The sequence below is a fragment of the Xiphophorus couchianus genome, chromosome 12 (genome assembly GCF_001444195.1).
Source record: "Xiphophorus couchianus chromosome 12, X_couchianus-1.0, whole genome shotgun sequence".
In the NCBI taxonomy this organism is placed as follows: domain Eukaryota; kingdom Metazoa; phylum Chordata; class Actinopteri; order Cyprinodontiformes; family Poeciliidae; genus Xiphophorus; species Xiphophorus couchianus.
In genome coordinates this window covers 15,002,550-15,020,795 of record NC_040239.1, presented here as the reverse complement: position 1 = coordinate 15,020,795, position 18,246 = coordinate 15,002,550, and the positions used below count along the sequence as shown (strand labels likewise).

Below are 18,246 nucleotides of genomic sequence, written 5' to 3'. Positions count from 1 at the left end.
CATGCACACATGTATGTACACCCAAATCTATGTTAATATATTGGAACATAAAATTAGAAGGGCAAATTCATGCATACAAAGATGCTCCCCAAAACACAAGGTCAACATAATGAAAACACCCATACAACTAACAAGAAACATCACAACACAGTGGCGCCACCTGTCTCCTCTTCACCAATTAATGAGCCCCCGGCTCCTGGGATGCTACAACAGGGTGGCAATTAGCAGGGGGAAAAGAAGAGGGGGTTATGAAACGAGGGAGAAAAACAGACAGTGGGGGAAGGGGGCGAGTAGGAGGCACAGAGAAGGGAGAGACATACACATTTTTTAAAATAAATCTGAGCAGGGAAACAGCTAGTTTAACACATTGGTGTAGCTAGAGGAGCCAGACAAAGAAAGCAGAAATAAGTGTAAAATTGTAAGCTAATGTTTTGATCTATTTCATTGTGAGAACAATCAAACAGATGGGATATGCCCGTCTTAATCACACGTTAATGTTCGTTTAACGTATGCAAAAAAATTAAATAGATAAATAAAAAAAATAAATCATATGGCAGATTAGTAAACTGAAAGAAATTGGACACTGTTAAGATATCTTAAAGTACAAAAGCACCCAACTGTGTATTTTTAATATCTTATTGGTAAGCATTAAGGGATAAGGGATTAAAAAGAACAAAGTATGACCTTACAACAACTGAAGAAAACCTGGATTTGTGGCTGAGCCTGCCTGTTAGTTCCGTTTGTATTTCCATCCATCATAATTTCTCTAATTCTGTCTCCTTCCTTCTGCCATCCAGTAAATCTTTGCTTCCTGTTTTTCACTTAAATACATGCACACACACATTCTTTTGTTTGCCACCTGATAACAGACAGTTATTCATACTGTCTCCCGACCCCCTCTGACCCTTGAACTTTGAGACCTAAATGCGGAACAAGAACTGAGAGACTGGTCACGCATTTGCTGGCAGTCATTGCGTACAGACAAACACACACACTGAAAAGCCAGAGATGTCTAAGTTTGGATTGCAATTAAACTATACTTTTGAACATAGCTAAATAAAAAACTATACTGGAGAATCACTTCAAGTCTAATGTGTTCTTCCAATATCTAAAGAAGCTTAGAATAAACTTAAATAAACTAAAGAATGTCTGCAAATGTACAGAACTACCATTTACCCTATAGATCCACATATTTATAACAACACTATTGTATCCTTATTGGAAGTTTAGGTCAACTCCACTTTTAGCTCCACAACAATAAAGGTTTATAGAACACAATTTGATTTTATGTTAAGTGTAAATTCAGATTTTAATATCCTATGGTTTAAACTCTTCAAAATTACTAAGTAAATAAAGCCAAAGTCCTCAAGAACTAATATTCCACACATTTTATATGCCTTTTCATGCCTTTTTCCATTCTTGATAAGTAAACAATTTTATTGTCAGTCCAAAAGAATGGGCTTTTAGTGTTGCTCTACAACTGTCTGTGTGACCTACACAAAAAAGTAAACAAATAATATTGCACAGAACACGTGAAAAAGTAACATTAGCTATGTGCTACCATTGTATCCCAGAGTGTATTTACTTAAAGATTAAATATGACTGTAAAACATATACAAGCCAAAGTAGTTTGGCTTGCCACACACAGAAGGCAGGTGTGGGGTCAGAGTTTCGGTCAGCGGCCTTGGTCCAACTCCCAAATATAGAGAATCCACTATTCAGGGATCCTTAGGTTCACTGCAGGTTCTCAGATAACCACCACAGACCTTTTATGTCTGGAGAAAAACATGAATGCCGAACACACAAAACATACATTCAGTCCTCCATACATTCTTTTTCTTTTATCAGAAGTGTTGAATAAATCCGTGGAGATTTATGTTTAAATTCCACAACATATTCACACAAATTTAGTAAGACAAATAATATGGAACACACTCAGTTCACACACTCAGTTCAATGAGATCACTAAGATATCCATGACCTTGTTACCAGAAAACATGAATGCCTATTCCTCTCTTACCTCACAATCTAACCAGTCACCCACATCAACTTCTTTGCTTCTTTACAAAATCTCTCTCTATCTCTGGGTCTCAGAGAGAACACTATGCACAGTGTCCATTCAGCGAATAACAGAGGATTTGTTCTAAACAGTGAAACACTGCACTCACACTTTGACCTCCGAAGACGAACTCTGAACTCCAAAATAAGTTGTGACACATAAACCAATGTATTTACAAGCATGTGTCAGAGGATTGTGTGCATGAGGAAGATGCAGACTGATCCATGCAGATCAGTTGATATGCAGAATTATTGATATGCCTGAGAAATACAGTATGTGTAAAACTCTTGATACACAACCTTGAATGTCAGGACATTTGTGTTGCTTAAGTAGGGGGGGTTAGGGACCACCTTATCGTGGTGGAGGGGTTTGAGTGCCCCAATGATCCTAGGAGCTATGCTGTCTGGGGCTTCATGCCCCTGGTAGGGTCACCCAAGGCAGACAGGTCCTAGGTGAGGGACCAGACAAAGTGCAGCCCGAAGACCCCAATGATGAAGGAAAACCTTGGACTTGGTGTTCCCTTGCCCGGACGCGGGTCACCGGGGCCCCACTCTGGAGCCAGGCCTGGAGGGGGGGCACGATGGCGAGCGTCTGGTGGCCGGGCTTTTACCCATGGAGCCTGGCCGGGCTCAGCCCGAAGAGGAAACATGGGCCCCCCCTCCCATGGGCCCACCACCCGTGGGAGGGGCCAAAGGGGTCGGGTGCACTGTGTGATGGGTGGCGGCCAAGGGAGGGGACCCTGGCGGTCCGATCCTCGGTTGCAGAAACTGGCTCTTGGGACGTGGAATGTCACCTCTCTGGTGGGGAAGGAGCCGGAGCTAGTGCGTGAGGTCGAGAGGTTCCGGCTAGAAATAGTCGGTCTCACCTCGACGCATGGCTCTGGTTCTGGAACCAGTCTCCTTGAGAGGGGCTGGACATACTTCCACTCTGGAGTTGCCCAGGGAGAGAGACGTCGGGCAGGAGTGGGCATACTTGTTGCTCCCCATCTCGGCGCCTGTACGTTGGGGTTTACCCCGGTGAACGAGAGGGTAGCATCCCTCCGCCTACGGGTGGGGGGACGGGTTCTGACTGTCGTTTGTGCTTACGGGCCGAACGACAGTTCAGATTACCCACCCTTTTTGGAGTCCTTAGAGGGGGTACTGGAGAGTGCTCCTCCTGGGGACTCCCTTGTTCTGCTGGGGGACTTCAACGCTCACGTGGGCAACGACAGTGAGACCTGGAGGGGCGTGGTTGGGAGGAACGGCCCACCCGACCTGAACTCGAGCGGTGTTCTGTTGCTGGACTTCTGTGCTCGCCATGGATTGTCCATAACGAACACCATGTTCAAGCATAAGGGTGTCCATATGTGCACTTGGCACCAGGACACCCTAGGCCGCAGTTCGATGATCGACTTTGTCATCGTTTCATCGGATCTGCGGCCGTATGTCTTGGACACTCGGGTGAAGAGAGGTGCGGAGCTGTCCACTGACCACTACCTGGTGGTGAGTTGGCTCCGGTGGTGGGGGCGAAAGCCGGTCAGACCTGGCAGGCCCAAACGTGTTGTGAGGGTCTGCTGGGAACGTCTGGCGGAATCCCCTGTGAGACGGAGCTTTAACTCCCATCTCCGTACTCTGCCCACCGGCCCACAACTCGGGACGTTGTGGGCCGGTGGGCAGAGTACTTCGAAGACCTCCTCAATCCCACCAACATGCCTTCCACTGAGGAAGCGGAGCCTGGGGACTCTGGGTTGGGCTCTCCAATCTCTGGGGGCGAGGTCGCCGAGGTGGTTAAAAAGCTCCTTGGTGGCAGGGCCCCGGGGGTGGATGAGATCCGCCCGGAGTTCCTTAAGGCTCTGGATGTTGTAGGGTTGTGTTGGTTGACGTGACTCTGCAATATCGCATGGACATCGGGGGCAGTTCCCCTGGATTGGCAGACTGGGGTGGTGGTCCCCCTGTTCAAGAAGGGGGACCGGAGGGTGTGCTCCAATTATAGAGGGGTCACACTCTTAAGCCTCCCTGGCAAGGTCTATTCAGGGGTCCTGGAGAGGAGGGTCCGTCGGATAGTCGAACCTCGGATTCAGGAAGAGCAGTGTGGTTTTCGTCCTGGTCGTGGAACACTGGACCAGCTCTACACCCTCAGCAGGGTCCTGGAGGGTGCATGGGAGTTCGCCCAACCAGTCTACATGTGTTTTGTGGACTTGGAGAAGGCGTTCGACCGCGTCCCTCGGGGAGCCCTGTGGGGGGTTCTCCGGGAGTATGGGGTACCGGGCCCTTTGATACGGGCTGTCAGGTCCCTGTATGACCGGTGTCAGAGTCTGGTCCGCATTGCCGGCAGTAAGTCGGGCTCGTTTCCGGTGAGAGTTGGACTCCGCCAGGGCTGCCCTTTGTCACCGATTCTGTTCATCACTTTCATGGACAGAATTTCTAGGCGCAGCCAAGGTGTTGAGGGGATCCGATTTGGTGGCCTTAGGATCTCATCTCTGCTTTTCGCAGACGATGTGGTCCTTTTGGCTTCATCAGATCGTGATCTGCAGCTCTCGCTGGATCGGTTCGCAGCCGAGTGTGAAGCGGCCGGGATGGGGATCAGTGCCTCCAAATCCGAGGCCATGGTCTTGAGCCGGAAAAGGGTAGAGTGCCTTCTCCGGGTCAGGGGGGGTGTCCTGCCCCAAGTGGAGGAGTTTAAGTATCTCGGGATCTTGTTCACGAATGGGGGAAGAAGGGAGCGGGAGATCGACAGGCGGATTGGCGCAGCGTCTGCTGTCAAGCGGGCGCTGTACCGGTCCGTCGTGGTGAAGAGAGAGCTGAGCCAAAAAGCGAAGCTCTCGATTTACCGGTCGATCTACGTTCCCACCCTCATCTATGGTCATGAGCTTTGGGTCATGACCGAAAGAACGAGATCGCGGATACAAGCGGCCGAAATGGGTTTTCTCCGTAGGGTGGCTGGGCTCTCCCTTAGAGATAGGGTGAGAAGCTCAGTCATCCGGGAGGGACTCAGAGTAGAGCCGCTGCTCCTTCACATCGAGAGGAGCCAGTTGAGGTGGCTTGGGCATCTGGTCAGGATGCCTCCTGGACGCCTCCCTGGTGAGGTGTTCCGGGCACGTCCCACCGGGAGGAGGCCCCGGGGAAGACCCAGGACACGCTGGAGGGACTATGTCTCTCGGCTGGCCTGGGAACGCCTCGGGATTCCCCCGGAGGAGCTGGAAGAAGTGGCTGGGGAGAGGGAAGTCTGGGCCTCCCTTCTGAAGCTGCTACCCCCGCGACCCGACCTCGGATAAGCGGAAGAAGATGGATGGATGGATGGATGAAGTAGGGGGGGAAAATCCCACTTGGATTTAATCTGAGAATATAAGAACTTTTATTTAAGTAATTTAAGACTTCTGCTTCTATTGACTATAAATACAACATGACAGAAAATTGTACTTTTCAATCATTCTTCAAAAAACCTAAGTCTTACCATCACAAACATAAATATAAAGGATTTGCTGAAGTTTAGGGGACTTTAATAAGTGCATGGACAGAGGACATCAATCTTTTTTAGAGTATATGGTGAAGTATTTGAAATACCAGAATATTTAATATAAACCAACTAAATTGACATATATGTTTAAAATATTGACTTAGATCAGTAAAAATAAAAGTTCACTTAAAGTACATGGATCCTCTCATAAGGTTCAAGTAAGGGAGTATGCTCCTGTAATTAAAAATTTAATTCATTTTCATCTATTTTTTTGTACATTTTCACTGGTGCTGCCAATCATTAAGAATGGTACTTCTTTGTGACAAAAAGGCAACCAAAGATCAGATTGCGATACAAAAATGTATCTTGATAAATTTATGCTGATAATATGGTATTAGCTAACACTTGGCATAAGGAAACTAAGTGGGAATAAATATAAAAGATGAAGTTGTAGAAAGGAACCCTAAAAAGAAACAAATGAGCATCAGATCTGAAAAACAGTTTGATGTGTCTACCAATCCAAAAAGATTTTAGATCATTTTAGCACAAAATAATATTGTACAACTTCATCAGGCTTTCTTTTTAACTTAAAAATAAAATGCATTATAATAATGCACAAGGCATTTTGTTTTGCTTTCTTAAGTAGTAGATTGTATTGTATTGTAGGCATAGAGTATATTGATCCCAAAAACCTACCCGCCTACTACTCAGAATGCAAGAATCCATCAAAAAGAAAAACCTAATTGTTCCAGGCATAAATTTATGTTAGTGAATACAAGTTCCTGCAGGTCATTATAGAGCAGAGAAACTCCCATTCTCCTAAAGTGAAATAGCTTCAATTTGATTGTTACAAAGCCATCTAACAGCAGGAGTTTTAGCCATGAGTCATTCTCGCTCTGCTCTGACAAAGAGAAATCCATCAGTATAATGAAGACAGCAACTTATTTGATGCTTTAAAATTTTGCTATGTTCTAGTTATTGTGGTACAAAAGTTAAAAGAAGGTCAAACAAACCAAATAAAACACCTGGATCGGCAAATAAGCAGAACTTTGCCAGTACTAATAGCAGAAAACTACTCAGGGTCCAGAATTATTTTCTATAAAAGTAGGGATGAAAGAAAGCTGCACAATTTTCATTTAGTGTATTCTAAAAAACAGAATGGCCTCTTAGTAATGGCAACTTTATTGCTCCCCAGTACTTGGCTGAATTCCTCTATTCACATGCATACATTCACATATGTGCACTATATATGTGTGAACAATTCTATCTTTGAAACAGTAATTGCTTTTAATACCACAGGGAACACCACACAGATCGTGACAGAGTTTCACCCACAACTAATGATTATGTAAATACGATAACCATCTGTGGACATAATCGTGCGTGTGTGTGGGTGTTCTGCCTAATATTCTTTTATCCCTTATCATATGGAGATCAGCTGTTGGACAAATGTGCTATTGTTGAAGGCTGAGTTACAGGCAAATGTGCGCCGGCTTGTGTGTCTGTGTAAGTGAAGTTGTGCTTTACTGGTTCAGGGCCTCATCTGTTTCCCTGATACTGCGGAGGATCACATGTTGCTTCAGACGAGCTTGTTATTAAATGTCATAGGCCGATCTTCTAGAATAACCAATAAAGTTCTCACGGCTTCCTCATCTGTGAATATGTGGAAGTCCACGGCTAACACACAGTGAATGCTATGCAGACCCTGCAAAATTCACCAATAAGAGAAACAATAATCCATTTATCTGGGTGTCTGTCTTTCTGACTGACCAACAAATGGTAAGTGCATGCACACACAGGCACAAAATGCCACTGCACTGCTCCTCCCCAACGGCTTAGAGAAATTACTGCCACCTGAAGCGGAACCACGTCCATCATGAGGAGGCCCCACAAAGCCCCACAGGTGTCCTTTAACATGTCCAATGGTCTCCTCCTCCCCCAGCTCTCCATGTGTCCATTCATCTAGCTGCAGTGGAGAACAGCAAAACAAAACACATCCCTGGGGGAGTGGAGGGACCTCGCAACTATCCAAGTACATGAATTCCTCAGTTCTGCAGGCACAACTTGGAGCATCCTACCTAATGACAGGGCAGTCAAACTATTACTAAATTAATCATGTTGTAAGTTTAAAGAAATGTCATTTTATACATTGTGTGAACAGGATTTTTTCAGTACTGTAACTTAGTTCACATGACCTCATATTGTGTTTCTGCTCTCCACCTGTGTGGTGTTAAACAGCCTGTTTTGCGGCCAGAAATGAAAAGCACAAATCACTTCATCCTGACCAGACTTGTTGTGTTAAAATGAACACAATGAATTATGAGAGACAGGTGCAAAACACTCCAAACCACAAAGACCAACTTTGCATGTTTTGCAAAGATTTTGAGCTGGCTGTGGTTTAAAGAGGTGTTCCTAAGCCAAACAAATAGAGAGAAATTGAGCAATCAGCAGTTCCTGCAAACTTGCCTTCAATTGAAAATCACACAAGATTTTCCAGATGCTGTCAGTCCATATTAATCTACACAGGGCTGACAGTGTAATATAAAAATAAATGTTCACAGTCTACCTCTAAAATAAAAACCTCCAATTCTTTTTCTTTGTCTTCCTAAAGCTAAGCTACACAACTTCAGGTCACCTCAGAGAGGTAAAAAATAAAACATTAACTGGAATTCAAATGTTAGGCACGAGTCACAAAAAGACAGCTGTGCAGACAACAGCACACATACTGTAGCAAGGAAGGGAGTCAAAACCAAAGATAGACAGAAACACTAACATTGAGACAGTCAGTTTTAGAATAAACACAAAGCTCTCTCAGCGTCACCCAGGAAGAAATTCTTTCTTTTGATCTCAACCCATGCAACCTGGCAGCAATCTGAAGAACTGAATCGCCTTCCAAACAAACGTCAACACTGCTAACACCCTCAAGGTCAGAGCAGACATGTTTTAGTCAAACATTTTAGTGTGCACATATGAAGAGTGAGAAGACTCAGAGGGAGGATCAGTAATGTGAAAATGTAAATGAGACATAATACCATTTATAAAAGCCATTACCTGCAGCTAAGCTTCGCCTTTAACCACATTACTGCAGTTTTAGAAGTGAACACAACACTTCCAACCAATCGTGCATTCTGCTTTCACTCGAGTCCTGACTGTACAGCTGTGAATACAGTTCCTTTCTGGTAAAACTTGGGAGCTGCAGCAATTTATTTAGAAGTCTGCTCAATCCCAAACAGGGATAATCACAAAGACTCCTGCTTAGAGTGTTGGGACACAAACTACTTTGCACTGCTGCTGAAGGGCAAAGGTTTGCTGAAGCAGCAGTATGAACAAATGTACTTCAACTAACATACAAACACAATTTGGATAATTTTGTCAATTTTGGGGTCAACTTTTAAATAAAATAAAGTTAGTTCAAATTGATAAGAACTCTGTAATCAGAAATTTGCCTTTCATTTCTCAATGTAGGAATCTGAAGTCCATCAATGACTGTCAAAGTAAAAAAAAAAAAGCATTTAATGGCTGCTTTCTTAAAAATTGAAATTACACATCCATAAAGTGTTAATTCTGTTGACCTGTCTGAATAGGCCCCTTTCATTTTGGCAAGCAGGTTTTTATTTTCAATAGCTTGCCATTCTATGAGGATCTTTGTAGCAATGAATGAAATTAAGAAATTGCATCTCATTTTACAAATAACAAATGTAAAGTTGTAAATACTTGGAAAAGTTGTGTTAGTTCAATGGTCCAGCCCTGGACAACAATCACGGTGGATTATGTGGCCCTAAGAGAAAAATATCTTCCCAAATCATCCTTTTATTTTCATTTAGTTAAAAGATTTTTTATTTTCTGTTAAAAAAAAAAAAAAAGAAAAAGAAAAAAAAGCTTCAAGCACTTATCTACTGCATATAATTTTATCATCTCAACCAATTCAATGTTTTTGATGAGTACAATCATAAACAGCCAAACTTTTTTTAAGTTTCAGAATATTATTTTATTATATCATTTATCCATTGATTATGGTTGTGATTCCTGTTTTGACCAGTTGTCTTTTTCATCTTTTGAGACAGAACAGACAAAACCTATAATATTTTTTTTAATCATATAACTGTTTTAATTAACTTCAGGCTACAAAATTTTGTGCTTGTTTAACTAGAAAAATAATAGTTTATAGCTGCTGGAGCAATAAACAGTAGAAACATACAGTACATATCAGTTAAACAGAAGGTTTGTGTCCAGATTGGCTCATAGCAACATCTACACAGCAGGAGTCCTTGGAGTCAGATGCAATGGAAACAACTGGAAAGGTTTTTTTCAAGTCTTTTCATGAGCTCGCTAGCAGCACCTTCCCTCATCTCTCTTATTTACATTTACACATCATTACACTGGCCCTGCTCCTCACCCTCCAGTTGTTTTCAGGTTAGAGCCTCGTCATGCTGAAAGATGCTGTTCTCAGCACACCTGAGACTACACATGCAAGTTCACATGCACATTTCTTTCACCACTTGTGTGTTTGTGAATGCGTCAGGTGGTATTTTACATCATGGAAATAAACTTCTCCAGTTACCTCAGTAATGAACTGTGACTAAAGCTCAAAATCTTCCATGATAGTAATGCATTACAAAATGGAACGTGCAAAGAGCATTTACACAGAGCAACAATTTAATAGAAAAGTACAGCAGTCAGTAAATCTGTAAAATCTATTTATTCTTCTGCTTTCAGAGAGATTTTGTTTTTCATGCTACATTGATTTTATATTGGAAAGATATTACATGCACATTTTAAGACATTATCAAATAAGCAGCATAAAAGGATTATGTTCATTAATTACGTTTTCATTTCAAAGAACTTAAAATATTTTTTTCTATTCACCTCCATTCCAAAAAATATGTAACTTTGGTCAATATTTTATGTTTTACTGACCAATACAATTTATCCTCTGCCTTCTGAAAGTAAAAATGTGCAGAGAAAGCAGAGCTTTCGATGTTGTCTTGTTCCTTTCCTGAATTGTCTTTTCTGTTCATAGTGCTAGTAAAAGTGATGCCTTGGTACTGGGACTCTTATTCTCCCAAATTGTTTATTTGTTGCACAACTGTTTCTTGGTGTGTGATATTCGCTTTAGTTTAATTTTCCTATTTATTTTTTAACGTTTTTATAAATTATGTTCAGCATTCTTGGTATTATGAATTCTACTTAAATGTGCTGATCAAATAAAATTTCCTTGCATACAATACATTTTCTTCTTACCTGGAAGTGATGGGTTGACGTTGGCTAGGTTCAACTTACACAGAAGAGTTTGGTCACGCAGCTGAACAATACCTGCACACAATGTCACAACAATTGGGAGAAATTACACAAGGCTTTTGTGAACAAACTGCAGCTTTCATGCAGCCATTACTTCTGAAAAAAAAAGAAACTGAAAAGAACATAAACATGATTCCTACTGTAACAAATAACACAGCTGGTCTCTTTCAAATCAGTCTAAACTCCCTCACTCATTTACTGTAGCCACGTAATCCTGTTCAAGGTCACAGAGGAGCTGTAGTCTATACTGGCATTCAACAGATGACGCAGTGCACACCCGGAACATCTCAAGGCCAACAACCATCCATGCTAACACCAAGTGCAATGTAGAATCAACAATTAACCTAACGGGTATATTTTGCGTGCTTTTGGTGTAAATCACAATATCCAAAGAAAAAATTATTGCAGTTTTTGGACTCCAAATTCATTAGAAAGGATAAAGTGAGTGAAGGGTCAGGCCTAACAGATTCCCACTTGTGGAATTGGAAAAATAAGCTCAACTCTAAATTCCTTCAATAACCATAACTCTCTGGGCGGGTCCATTTCTTCATCTCTAAGAAAACACAGCTTTAGAAAAACTGTAATTCACATTGGATTCATTTCGCACAGCGTTGCTTTTTATTGGCACCCTATAAACCAGTCCACTGTGTGCGTGTGCGTGTGTGAGTTGTGTCCCTGTCTGTGGTATGTTGCTAATGTAATAGCCTGTAGTCAGAACCACAATTTGACAAAGGGGTTAATTCACGCTAGGTGTTAAAATAAGCAGATCTTACATAAATCAAAGCCTCTACAGATTTTAATACATCGTTGAAACCACAACTAGTTAAGGGGGAAAAAAGAAAAGCCATACATTTACCCTTGTAAAAGTGTCATCCATTTAACGATGAAGAAAATGACACTAGTAATTGCTGTGGGTCAAAAACGTCCAGGATAATGATTCTTTTAGCTCACATAGTTGCAATGAAATCTAATCCTGGGAGTCGTAAAACCTGCCATGCTTTAATAATCACCACACAGAACATGAACCTTGAGTAAATTAAGACAAAAATACTGATTAATTTTAAAATGTTACACTTATATAAAAAAAAACATAAGTTTGATGGCAAACTTAGAAAAGATAACAACTGACACATCAAACTTGACTTCAAGAAGAAAGGGAGATTTACTGGATAAAATTAAATACACAGATTCATCTTGGCAGCAGTTCTGCTCCAAGGACAGAGAACATTTGTTTAAAAGAGGGTGAACTCAGACTGTATATCAACTTAGATTAATCTAAAACTTGAAGATATCAGTATCAAGGAAAATTGTTGCACAGCTTAGACTGAAGGTATCTACCAGGTCCTGCATTACACAAAAATGAACAAGTCAATCTTTGTTTATACTAGAAGATCTTAAACAAAGTAATTCTATCTGTTTACTGCTTAACCCAGGGGTCGACAACCCAACATGTTGAAAGAGCCATTTTGGATCAAAAAAACAAAAATCAAATCTGTCTGGAGCCGCAAAAACTTAAAAGCCTTATATAAGATTTATAATGAAGGCAAAATAAGCTTTAAATGTTTATATTATCTATATTAGCCTATTATCAAAATGACTAATACATAATTAGCATTCATGATTAAATGTTTATTTTCCCTGCTGTGCGTCTATTCATTATCTTACTTGTATTTCTATTACTTTTCAGTGTAGCCTTTTGGCAAGACATTTTTCTGTGTTTGTTACTTTTCTCTGCAGGTCAGGTCAAGTTAAGCCAGGAAAATGACGCACCACGTGACTGTTATACAATGGTGCTTTACGTTTACCTTCTGTTACAATATTAATGTATTGTGTTTCGTTGCATTGATAAAATCAAAGAAATGCAATAAAGGAATCTGATTTTTGATGTCATTTTTATTATGAAGATCGACAGGGAAAGGGTAATTTTTTTTCTTTTTGGAACTCGGAAAATCTGCTTCAAAATGCAGTTTGCATAACGACAATCGCTCCTTGTAAATAATCACCGTAAAGTGTGTGACCGAAAAAACAACTAAATGGAACGTGCATAACGTGCCCCTTGTCTGGGCAAACAGAGTGCAATAAAATGCAACCTGTAGTTATAAAATAAAACAGCAGCCTTTTGAAAATGTAAGGTATATAAAATTAAATTAATACAGTTTAAGTTTGATTTCTGTGCAAATGCCAAGCAAGTCAGTGCAATGGTAAGACATAGCAGCATCTTCTTCTCTTTTGACACGCAGCCATCCTCGGACTTGTGCAACAAAACACAATAATATCGCTAAGTGTATCTTGACGCGGCAGCGTTTCATTTCCCTGAAAATGTCTTTGCACATTAACGTATTTTTCAGACTATAAGCCGCTACTTTGTCCCCACGCTTTGAACCATGTGGCTTATAGCCCGGTGCGACTTATGAGTTATTTTCAAAACAATTTGTAAGGTACTTACAAATATAGTAAGGTATGCTCTATAGTCCGGAAAGTACGGTACTCTTTTCGTTATTTGACAACTTCTCGCTACAGAGCAAACATTCATGTAATCCTTCCCGCATTGGCAATGAATGCAAATGATTCGGTCCAAGAATTGTAAAATCTCTTCTCGGCTATTTTTCTCTTTTCCCCTTTGCTATCCATGGCCCACCACACACCCGTTGGTTTGTTTACAACAGCCACCTGCCTCGCACCCCGCCCATCTGAAAGAAACGCATCACAGGCTATGATGCAAATCTTGACAGAAAAGTTGAAATTTAATATTTATTCTACACATTTTTATAGCATTGGAAAACGTTAAGAATGATTGTGTCATGTTTGTCCTCCTACAGAAACCATATTAAATCAAAAAAAAAAAAAATTCAAAATCTTCTTCCATTTTCAAACATTTTTTAAAAAGCTCCAGAGAGCCACTAGGGCAGCTCTAAAAAGCCGCAAGCGGCTCTGGAGCCGCGGGTTGCTGACCCCTGGCTTAACCTGACCTGACCAGCAGAGAAAAGTAACACATAGACAGAAAATGTCTTGCCAAAAGGCTACACTGAAAAGTAATAGAAATACAAGTAAGATAATGAATAATTTTTTTTTAAACAGCTGATTTAAACAACCTTTAGAACCAGCTATGGTACCAAATGTGTTGGATAGCTTTGTCTGATCCGAGTTGCGGCGGCGATGGCAGAAAATGCCACTAGAGGTATCAGCTTACAGGTCAGCCTTCAGGAGCAGACATGTCATGGCTGTATCCCAAACAGTTGGTTCTTTCAAAAAGGATCAGTGAGACAGATTACTACCCCAATCCTTTCTTTCACTTAGTTACTACAATCTGTCAACTCGCTTTCAGCTTTACAATAGGCAACAAAAACATGGACGGATCGGGTGACTGGAGAAATCCAACAGCTTGCAATGAAAAGTCTTGTGCAGATATTCTAAAGCCACATATGTCCTTCAAAGTGTTTCATGATCTATTGTGATACAAGATGATGCATCAGTAATGTAATTTGGGTAATATAAGAGAATATTAGATACACTCATGTTAGATGCAGACTGAAGCTTGTGGATACAGACAAATTTAAAAAAAAAAAACAACTGCAAGGTGTATGTTAATCGTCAACACACGGAGCTAATGATTAGGATAAACACTAAACCCAGTTATGCTTATGGTGGACACATCATGTTTAAATCCCCATTTCAGCCTGGTAATAAATGCAAAATTATTACCCCTGATCAAACCAAATTGACAGTTACTTTGTACTTCTGGTACAAAATAACTTCTGCAGCGGGTACATTATTATGCAAAGTTAACTTTGTTGAGCTGTAAATCATGTTAGAATGTCATTCCCTCATCAAACACATACCCAGAGTGTGGCTTTGATTCATTGACACATGTGTGAGGAATCTTTGAATCTCCCATGGCAGCAATGCCTTAATGCCCACTAATAAAATGCGCCACCTATTTAGCCAAAGCTCCTCCTTGGAGCTGCAGTCGTCAGCCAAGCTCCAGCCACACAGAGCACCTCTCCCCCACATCCCTCCCACACAACCCCTCCAGACTAGTGGCAGCAGCAATTCCCAAACACCTTTTGAATTTGTGTGACTGTTGAGTTCATCAGATAAACTACAACACTCCAAACAAAGGCTGTAAACTACATAATTGGAAAGCATGTAGAAGCATGGTTGTGATGACGTGCTGAAGAGAGAGTGTTGGAAAGAGTAGGGGTTTTTTAAAGAGACAGAGGCTAGTTTCAAGGCGTCAGATACAGCTATGTTTCAAAGTCAAATTTACCTCCCTCCTGCAACCCTTTAAATCAATATGGTAGTAAACTTTTTTCACTATGCAGCAATAGTACTTTGAGATTTGGCTGTAAATTACCAAAATGTTCTCAGCTATATACAATTACACATTATGATTTCCCATAAACCTTTGCCAGTGTGTGTATTTTTCCTCTCTTGCAGGATGGGCAGCTCCTAAATTCTTGTTTGGTTTGTGAGCAATGCATTGAGGTCTAGATTTGCTTATAAGTCTCACTGAAGGTTTATGAGAATGTTTCTTTTTTGTTTTTTTTTTTAAAAAAAAGCTTAAAAATTATAATGCAGTGAAATATTTATTATCACCAGGACAATAGAAGCATTGCGTTCAGAGCAGTTTTATGCTAAAAATTACTTTCTTAAGCAAACACTGCTGATATCATTATTGTCTAGCAATATCCACAAGGATTTTTAAAACGGGTTTCTTGTCTCAGTGGCATAACAGGAGGGAGATATTTTTCATATATGTTTTTTTTCCACAAGCTGAAATAATGTTTAGTTTTTAACACTGCATCCTGGACCTGTTCCAGCGTTCAACAACTCAGGGTTTCCATGGTGACCGTATCAAGCTCCACAACATATTACAGCACCTGGCTATAACTCTGACATCGCTGCTACAATCAGTCTCAAAGTAGTGTGTGAAAAGTTTATTTGTTCTATATTTTTTGGGTAAAGTGATTCTGACCTTGTGTCAAATCATCTACATAACTTGTCTAATGAATGGTGATGTGTTGCTTTTTGATACCACTTAGATGCTGTTGTCAAACAATTAACAGAGATGGATAGAAGGATGGAGAGAGCAGTACAAGTGATAAGCGGACAATTTTCTGATAAAGTTACAGTGAATGTAAGAAATAAGCATAAACATGATTTTGCTTTTTTAAGCAACATTTTTACTTCTATCTTTTAAGACCTACCTTTACCCAGGATATATAATGAATGTAGATACAACTAAGATACAACTTGACCAATTTTCTCCTCTAAGATTCCTGCCACAGTCTTAGGGATATCCTTTTAGTAATACAGTTTTCTAATTCATTACTTGTTTTAACTATTTGAGCTTTGGACACAAGAAATCTCATTGAGATATGAGGTCTCAATTTCCAAACTGACCCATTTCAGACAAACAAATATAAAGTAATAATAGTAATGCAGAAGAGATTATGTGCAATTTAAGACATTCAAAAATGTGTGAAGCAATCCGTCATCTTAGTGCAAATATATGTTTTGGCCTTTCCATGCTATGAAAGAGTTGACCTTATTTTGATGTCAATAAAGACTACCTTACTGTAGCTTTAATGCAGCCTTTAGTAAAAACACCAAAGCTCAGTCCTACGATCTGTCATTCCTGTAAAAAGTCTCATGCAGCTCATCTTTATTCACACACCGTGTGACTCTCATTCACAGATCTTGTTTGACACACACAACACATTAGCCACAATGCAGTAGGAAATGTGACATTAGATTCAGTTGCAATTGTTGTCCATGCCGCAAATGTTAGAGTTTTTGTGGTTCTGTCGATCACTAGGTCTATGGAACATCCTCAAGCCTTTTGTGGCAAAACATATATGCCTAATTCAGTCTAATTTATTGAGGCTATAATTATTATAAGTCAATGTAAAGGGAAAAACACATAACATGGATTACAAAAGCAAAATTACTGCATTTATAATATTGTAAAATTCAGAATGATTATTGGTCCTCCATTCTTAATTTTTGTATTTTTTTCCTCATTCTCAGCTGCAGACACTAACCAGTCTTGTCCAGTGAAACAGTGCTGCCTCAGAAGCTTTAGGAAATTCTAGAAAACCATTACAAGAAAACACATGATCAAATTCATGTGAGCCTGTAAATAACTAAATGTCTGAACAGAAGATTGATTCATGCTTATGGGTAATGTGGCAGTCACTCAGCATACCTGGCCTTTTACCCTGCACTCACACATAACATCACTGAGGAACTTCTGTTAACTGGTTTCTTGCTCTTGCTCGCTCTCTCACGCACACCCACATTCACTAGAACACACACATAGACCCCACCCACATTGTAAAAAACACACACAAGCAATCATACAAGTTGAATTTATATAGCATGTCACCTAGCAGTGCAGCCAGTGCAGAATGTCCAGACTGTGGAACCCCAACACGCGGCAGCTCTCACAAATACTAAATCAACATTGTACCAAAACTGAAGAAAGCCCAATTTAGAGTGAGATGGGGGAATAGCATATAGATTATTTCAATTTTATGAACTGAAGTTCAATCATTGCAGGATGAGTGGCTTATTTGTATCTAAGTACAGACATTAAACTGGGTCTGTTCTCTTTGAATCTATATTGTGTCTAGTTCTGACAGACAATGTCAATGTAAACATACAAGTTTTGTATTTAAACCAGACAATATTTACTCTGTGAGAGTAAATACTGCCCTTGGATCTTTTAACATGTACTAAAAGATCCTGAAAAGTCAAAATGTTAACATTTATAAAGCAAGAGAAGACACCATTTAGGTTTCTAAGCTTAAGTTGTTTTCACATAAAAATGGACCTGCTCATTAAAATTCACCCATAAAACTAAAACATTAGAGGATTCTGTGGTGTAGAGACAGAGCGAGTGCCCAATAACAGAGGCTAGTCCTCATTGCATCTGTCCAGGGCTTGATTCCTGACCCTGAAACCTTTCCTGCATGTCTGACCCCTACTTCTCTACTTGACTATTTTCTGTCTGGTGACTGTCAACAAAGGCCTCTAATGTTGAAAAATTATGTTTAAAAATATAATAAATAATAAATACTACACCAATGCTGGGTAATTTCAAACTTAGAACATTTGCCTTGACTTTATAACAACAACTGTAATATGTCTCTACATTGCTGAAAAGTATTTATAAAACAACTTTTATCAATGACAATATAAAGAAAATCTTTAAACATAAACCCCTAAATAATTTTTATATGCTTTATATGCTTATGCAGTGCTTCTCCCACCTTAGTAACTTTACATTCCATAATAAAACCACAAAGCCTACATAAATAATTTTGCCTATCATTTACTCTCTGGGTTATGTTTGGTTATAAGTGAGATCCCTGTCACATATCTAATAAATAAGCAACTCAATATGCCATAACCTAATATTGCCATTTATTTTCGACCCTTTGCCTCTGTCA

General features: G+C 40.2%; 1 protein-coding gene across 5 annotated transcripts in view; it reads right to left on the bottom strand.

Moving 5' to 3' along the window:
• The window catches only part of bmpr1ba (bone morphogenetic protein receptor, type IBa), a 68,816-nt gene that overhangs the window by 37,198 nt on the left and 13,372 nt on the right, over window positions 1-18,246 (bottom strand). For 2 of the 5 annotated variants that reach the window (XM_028034401.1, XM_028034407.1), the window contains exon 2: window positions 10,736-10,807. The exons of 1 other annotated variant lie outside the window; for it this stretch is intronic. The gene's annotated coding sequence lies outside the window, so the exon portion shown is untranslated. Of the gene's footprint in view, window positions 1-8,545; window positions 8,563-10,735; window positions 10,808-13,238; window positions 13,258-18,246 lie in introns of those variants that run through there. 2 more of the 5 variants (XM_028034403.1, XM_028034404.1) reach the window with 2 other exon arrangements.